Below are 7343 nucleotides of genomic sequence, written 5' to 3'. Positions count from 1 at the left end.
AAGATAAGCTCTTTCATTTGCACTTTGAGGATCACAATCCTGATGGTGACCTTTCTTTGGTCTCGCTAGAGGGTCTCTCATGGTAACTCCCTCGACTCCCATAGCCATTTAGATTATTCTTTCCCCAGAAGATAAACAATAAGTGAAAACAACCCTTCACTCCCTCTAGGATAGGCCATATCATTGGGCTCACACCCATGAGGAGCTAGGCCTCTATTGGATCTAGGTGAGTTGGCCTAGTGAGTGACCATATACAAGAGCTCACTATCTATGAGAGAGTAGTATTTCTTGCTCTTCATCTCTTAATACCATGGGTTCACAGTCGATGACCTAGATACAATGCACCATGTGCCACGATTTCCAATGGCACCACTTTTTGAGGATCTCGAAAGAGTATTAGCTCATCTTGTCCTTAGTTAGAGGATATCTTGGCACAGTCCTTGAGCCCTCGCTGACGCCAGTAGCATCAATTTTGATAGATGATGGGGTCCCTTATCTCAGGGTGATCATTGAGTAGTCTGAGACTCTACTGAAGGAGATCTTCCTTGAGACACGAGACAAAGGAGAAATTTGGTAGAGGGTTGAGCTTTGGCCTCCGGAGTTAGTGCCTCTTGAGTTAGTGCCTTCATTACATGCTCTGGGCCACTTGGTGAGGGTGGGCCTTAGGGGGGATGATAGGAATCCCCTCTCTCACAGCCTCATCCAGGAGAAGTAGTAAGTGGACATAGATCATCCAAGCAAAGAGTCTAGGTGGAGCCTTGCAAGTGGGCCTAGAATAGGGTGGACCAAAATAAGCCTAACAAGAGAGTGGCAAAGAACCATAGCTCTAGAGCCAATCATGCAGGGAAAGCAACTAGCAAAAGCCCCTTCAGCACATCCTAAACTCCTAAGGGAGAGATATTCTTTGAGCTCCTTATAAACTCACTCAAGTTTCACCATCGACATCATCACCCTATCATAGAAGATCCATGGACAAAGCATCCTTTGGATCAAGGTATAGGATGCGACTCCCCCTTCTTGATAGTGTCTAGTTTCCTCTCTCGAGGTCAAGTTTTGAGAGATGATGTCCATCATCACTGCTTGGAAAATATGGGTCAGCAGCTTTGTGATGGGAGGTCACCAAGTTTTGCATCTAGGAAACCTCAAAAGGTGGGAGAAATTTTGCAAGCTTGTTATGTATTTATAGAGCGAGGTATTTGCTGGAGGTATAATCTTCCACTTTAGCTATTAGCCCCTATTCCAAAGATTCCCTAGGCAATGAACTAGGTTCTATGGATATAGGCTTTTTTTAAAAAAACATTAATTTTCTCTTTATCTCCCATGATTTGTGCCTCTTGGATTGTTGATTTATATAGTTGGTTCTCTTTATTTCTCTTTATTTCCCATATTGATTCTTTAAAAGGAGTGGAATTGATTTGGCTAGATGTATTGAATTTGGGTAACAATCCTTTCTAAGATAAGTATCTTTCATTCTTTACAAGGGGTGGAATGGATTTGGCTAGACTATTTAACTTTGGCAAGAATACTTTCTAAGATAAGTAATCTTCTTAATTAATGAAATTCTTAAGGAGATGGGTAAATGATTACAATTGCTTATCTTGCAGGCATGTGGTGACCATAGCAATGAATCTTGATGCCATTGTGGACACCTAACAAACCATCTATAAAGTAGATGAATTTTGGGGATCCTAGGATCCTTAGTCAAGGATGTGTGTAAAAGTAGAATTTTCCTAGTAGATTAAGATGGATTTGAAAATCCAAGATCTCCTAACAAAATGAATGCTAAAACTAGTGTAAATTGTCTTGCACTGAAGCCCTAATAACATGATGGAAAATGGTTTTTATAGGAAAAATTAGTTCCCCATATTAAATAGCATAATGTTTGCTGAAAATGTGGATTGATCTCATTTTCAACCATCAAATGCTTCACAAAGTCTTATTTACCACTTTGATGCAATTGCAAAGTATGTTAGATGTTGTGAATACTAGAAGGGAAAGAACGAAAGTGCTACATGAGGTGGTTGATGCAAGTGATTAAGGGTGGTGGTGCTTGGTAGCAGCCTCCTATGGATGATAAAATAGTGGTATGTGAGTGATGAATTCATACAGATTGTGAAGGGTCAAGTGGTCAATGACTTGGGCTTGTTTGCAAGATGTGGAAAGGGAAACAAGGAGGTGGATGGGGGGAGAGGGTAGGCCTTCCAATTGGTGTGGTCACTCTTTGAAACACCATATAATACGTGCAAGAAAGCACACATTTACATTACCCCTAGCACACATTTGCATTACCCCTACATTAAAAATTTCCCCCCCTTTCTTGCATAATTGTTTACTGCTCTTTTGTACATCTACATGTTATTTTTATCCTCTTCTGTACTTCTATATTTAAAATTTCCCCCTTTCTTGCATAATTGTTTACCTCTCTTTTGTACTTCTACATGTTGTAATTTTGACTTTAAAAGTATCCTCCATATGTGTACAATCCATAATTATATTAGATAAGTATTTTTATAAACCACTTCCATTTGTAAACAGCCTAGAAGTCCCCCAAATTAAAAATCCCCTTCGATCATGAACCTACTATGGAGCTATTATGCTACAACTATTTTATCGTATCAAATAAGCAATCACCTAGAGTATATTTTATAATTTCTCACACAACATAGCCATAGTAGGCGCAAGAAAATATCAATTGATGTAGCCTCATTTATTTGAAAGAAATATATCTATTGAGCTTACTGTATTGTTTGTCCCTTTCCAATCCTACACTTGTCTTCTTAGATCTATGATGGGGAGGGTGGCAATGACAAAGCCTTTGTTGCATAAGGCAAAAGCAAGGGCACAAGAAAGAGCAAGCTTGTTAATGACAAGCCCAAATAATGAGGAGGACTCTCTAGTAGAGGAAGCACGAAAGAAAGAAAGAAAGAAAGAAAGACATTATGCAAGGGACTACAAAAAGAAGACGGCCTATCAGGAGGAGAGTCTAAGCAAGAAATAGAGGATAAAACACGACAAATGTGGTAACAAAAATACGAGAGCTCTTCTTGGCAACAACTCTGCATTGCTAAGATCAAGGATGTTGATTTTTAAGGAGCTATTCTTATGTTTGACATTGACTGATAGTTTGATGAGTCAAAGGGATGAGGCATTTGTGAAGCTGGATGACAACAATGGTTGATTAGATTGTTGTTATGAGAACAAGATTGACCCCCCCACTGGCACAAGAGATGTGTCTCTAGAGAGACATCTAGGATCAGAGTTAGAGGAGATGGCAATATAGGCTTACACATCAAGCTGTGGATGCCTCTGGGAGGTGCATCATTTATTGAAAGTAGACAATCAAATGGGTGGATCCAATGATATGTATATTCTTAGTGCATATCTATAGACTTTAATAGCATGCTTTAGGCAAAGTGTTTGTCTTGTGTTTGTCAATGCTTAAGAAATGGCAGTGGAAGACTTTTTGGCAAGCAAATATGCTTGCTATATGACTTTTGTCAAAGGCAATGTGATTGCTTTGGGAAGCATGGCTTGCTGATAGGGACGAGTTTCGAAGGCTTCTTCAAAGCTTAGTTATAGAAGACTAGAAGAAAAACAAGGTGAACTTCTTAAAGCCAATAGAGATCATACATCAGTTATAGATTGAGGTTCTGTTGGTTTTGCTTTGCAGTCTTTGATCAATGCCTTACCGTCTCAATAGACAGCCCATTTGTCTTCTTTTCTAGTCACCTTTACCTTTGCAAGATCTGAGACTTTACTAGAAGTCCTTTCATCTTGTTGGGCTGTCTAAGAATCCATGCTCTTTCCTCTCATGTGTTTAAAGTAAAAAGTCCATAAGCTCCTTGACCTAGAACATATCTTGAAAGTATTCTTCTAACAAACAAACTTTCTTTTTACTTTGAAGTGATTGGAACAAACCTCAAAAACTTATGCTTGTTTCTTTGCCTATAAAAAAACCTCTATGCACAAAGGGAATGATTGAAATTTGAATTAAGTACTATTTGTTTCCTAGGCTACATTTCTATACACAATCGTCCACCTGCAAGACTTTGGTACATCAAGCAACCTCCATCTTGGTTTTCTAACAAAGCTAGGCCATGCAAGGAGTATTGTGATATCGGCATGCAAACAACAGATAGATCAGTAACTACTTTTCTCAACAAGACATGCATTTACAATTTAGTCGAGTCACTTTATTTTCCTGCTTCTTTATGATATTATTGCCATGGTTAAAGGATTGTATAAATGGAATTATATTATTGAACTTCGCATTTGGAGGAGAAGAAGAAGAAGAAGAAGAAGAATGTATTACCGTCCTGTGGGGGCCGAGAGGGGGGAGAGAACACAAAAATTCACTACAATGGCTTTGCTACAGATTTATACACTAGTATAGCTCAAACAGGCAACATGAAATGAAGCAACAGAGTAAGGTAGGTTGAGGTGAGTACGAACCTAGGCAACATGAGTAGTAAAGTGATAGCGGCATGCAAACCATAGATAGAGCAGTAGGTTTCCGGCACTCAGCAATGCCAGCAGCCAGAAGAAATAGTCGAGGTGCCCACGGTTGAGATTGTCCTCTGGAATCCATTCATGCCCAAAAGTTTCCCAATTCACCATAATGACCAGCATCGTGCTTGTGTAGTTCCCTAGTGCTGAGCTCAGCCCAAAGAAGGTCGCTGCCAAGCTCTTCACAGCATCCGACGCTTCCTCATAGAAGAATTCCATCTACCCTATAAATGTGAATATCTCTGATGCCCCCACTATCATATACTGAGGCACCTGCCGAAATACGCTCACCCCACTAGTGTTGGGGTATTCACTCTCAGTTGCAATGGCAACTTTGTCTAGGAACCTGTTCAAATGAAAATAAAGATGAAAGGACCCATTAAAGAGGAAATACATTACAGTTCATCATACATCACTCCTTGTTTCGCTTAATATAGTCACTAAAAGCATTCACCACAAAAGCTGTTGATGGTAGGTCCCATTAAAGAGGAAAGACATTACAGTTCATCATATATCACTACTTGTTTCACTTAATATAGTCACTAATAGTATTCACCACAAATCAATTGCACACATAAAAGGAAGGCGGACTATATAAAACTGCTTAAAAGTGCAAAAGTTGCCTGCATGCATCAGGGGATACAGACTATACAGTGGACTGGCCATTGCACCAGTGGCTGAAGATTCACTTGAAGGCGAATTGTTGCAAACGCCCAAGTTGCTACAATGCAAAACAGATATACATGAATGCATGTAGAATTGAGAAAAAAAGAAGCTCATTAGGAAAAATTTCTACATCAAAGTTTGGTTCCCTAAAGTCACTGATGGAACAAGTCCATACTGCTAACATGAACAACTATGATATGGCAAAGTAAGTTCCTATTTCCTCCCAACGAACATGACCATCTTGTCTTTTGCCCCTACTCAAGTTGGATTGCCTTTTCACAGTTATTCCGACTACTTCGAATCACGTTGTTGAACATGTCTTTGCTTAATATATCGTCACATCTTCCACAGCTCCAATTTGTGGGCAAGTACTGTAGGCTTTTCTTTCCCTCTTTTACATCTTTCCTTCCTCAGTTTTCACATAGACAAGCTTTTCCTTTGTTGTCATGTATTGAATTTCCAGAATACTATTCAACCTCATTATCGTCGTAGACGTGCCCAAGTTCTTCAAATAATATATCGACCAGTCTTTATCTTTTATTGCATCCTGGTGGCAAGCCACTCTGATCTCATAATGCAACAGACTCCTATGTCCCATTGTGCTACAGTAATGTTCCCTCTGCAAGTAGAAACAAAAGCCCTAAGATAGAATTTTCAATTGCCATGGTCTTCTCCCTAATGTGTGGCATCCTAGCCCCAAAAAACAATAAGAGTTTATCCATTTTTCCCCTGTATCTCAGCTACTTGTATACAAATCTCCAATGTTCATTTTGCATTTAGCCACTTGATATACTACTTCAATATATTTCTTTCGATACATTACAACTATTCTCCTCTTCAAGGCTGTACTCTATTACCTTGGATGTCATCTTAAGCTCAAGATGAATATATATACATGTATACTTCCATCTCCTATGCACATTTTGAAGCATGCTTCTCAAGATAGACCATTCGACATCATACCGTGCTCTCACCGTGCTTTGGGAATTTGTAAAGATACCATAAAGCACTTGACGAGAACAAGACAAAGACAGTACAAAGGGACAAGGCTTCTTGAATGAGGATGCAAGGATGGAAATCTTTCACCAACTTTGGCCACATCCACCCCAGAAAAAATTCCTTGTAAATCCTGCTCCACAAAGCTTAGTCCGCTGCATTCTTGAAGAGAGTATTGATCTTTTTTAATGAGCTGGAAAAGGAGAAAAATAGAGCACTTACTGAGAACCCCACGGGCTGTCCATATGTGGCTGGCTATGGCAGCATATCCAAGCCTGCATGTGATGTTCTGCACCCAATGCTGTGCTTTAGCTGCTGCTTAAGAGATGCTCCACAATGAGGCTTACCCACCCCCCCTCCTTTCCTATTCTTCTCTAAAGCGTTTGCTAATTACTGGGTGTTATAGAGGGGGGAAAATTAGGGGTGGTCTAGGGGCGCAGTTAAGAGGGATAAAAAGGAGATAATATGGGGGATTATATAGGTCCTATTTCCCTTGTGTGGGTAAGTTTTAATTTGAGCTCTCGTATCTAATCCACAGCACCCTTACCTCAATCTCTCACTCTCTCAAACACCAACCCGCCCCTCCCCCCCCCCCCTCTCTCTCTCTCTCTCTCTCTCTCTCTCCCCCCTACTGTCTACACCTGGTGCTTCCCACTTTCCTACGTTGGTATCAGAGCCTGAACTTGGCCTCTATATCGCTTTAAAACTCTATACTCTCCATTGATGTCAGACACATCACTAGCTTGATAGATTTTGAGTGCTCACTATAACATAAGAGAACTTCGTCACTGGGCAATCATCACTAAGAATCGAAGCCCAAAAGTTGCATGTGGGCTATTTGAGGTATACCCAACAATTGTTCAGAGCTCAATTATCCAACACGAAGGCCCAAGACTTCTAGTTACCACTGCCTAGTGCTTGCAGCATATTCTGCAAATGCAAGACCAAGATCGATCGTCTTCCCTTCCTCAACTGGAGTAACCTTTGCTCCCAAATTCAGCATATTGGAATTGTTTGATCTTACAGGTCTTAGCTGCTTCTACCGAAGCATAGGTTGTTGCATACACCCCTGGGAACTTGGTAGTGATGATGGAGACACCCAATACCATGGATACACATGCAACTCATCTCCATTCCGCTTGCTTCCTCCTTGGCAACTACAGCAAGCCCTCTTC

Source organism: Dipteris shenzhenensis, chromosome 14, assembly GCF_047967505.1.
Source record: "Dipteris shenzhenensis isolate YYH24624 ecotype China chromosome 14, Dip_SZ_1.0, whole genome shotgun sequence".
Taxonomy (NCBI): domain Eukaryota; kingdom Viridiplantae; phylum Streptophyta; class Polypodiopsida; order Gleicheniales; family Dipteridaceae; genus Dipteris; species Dipteris shenzhenensis.
Note: the sequence above shows the minus strand (reverse complement) of the source record.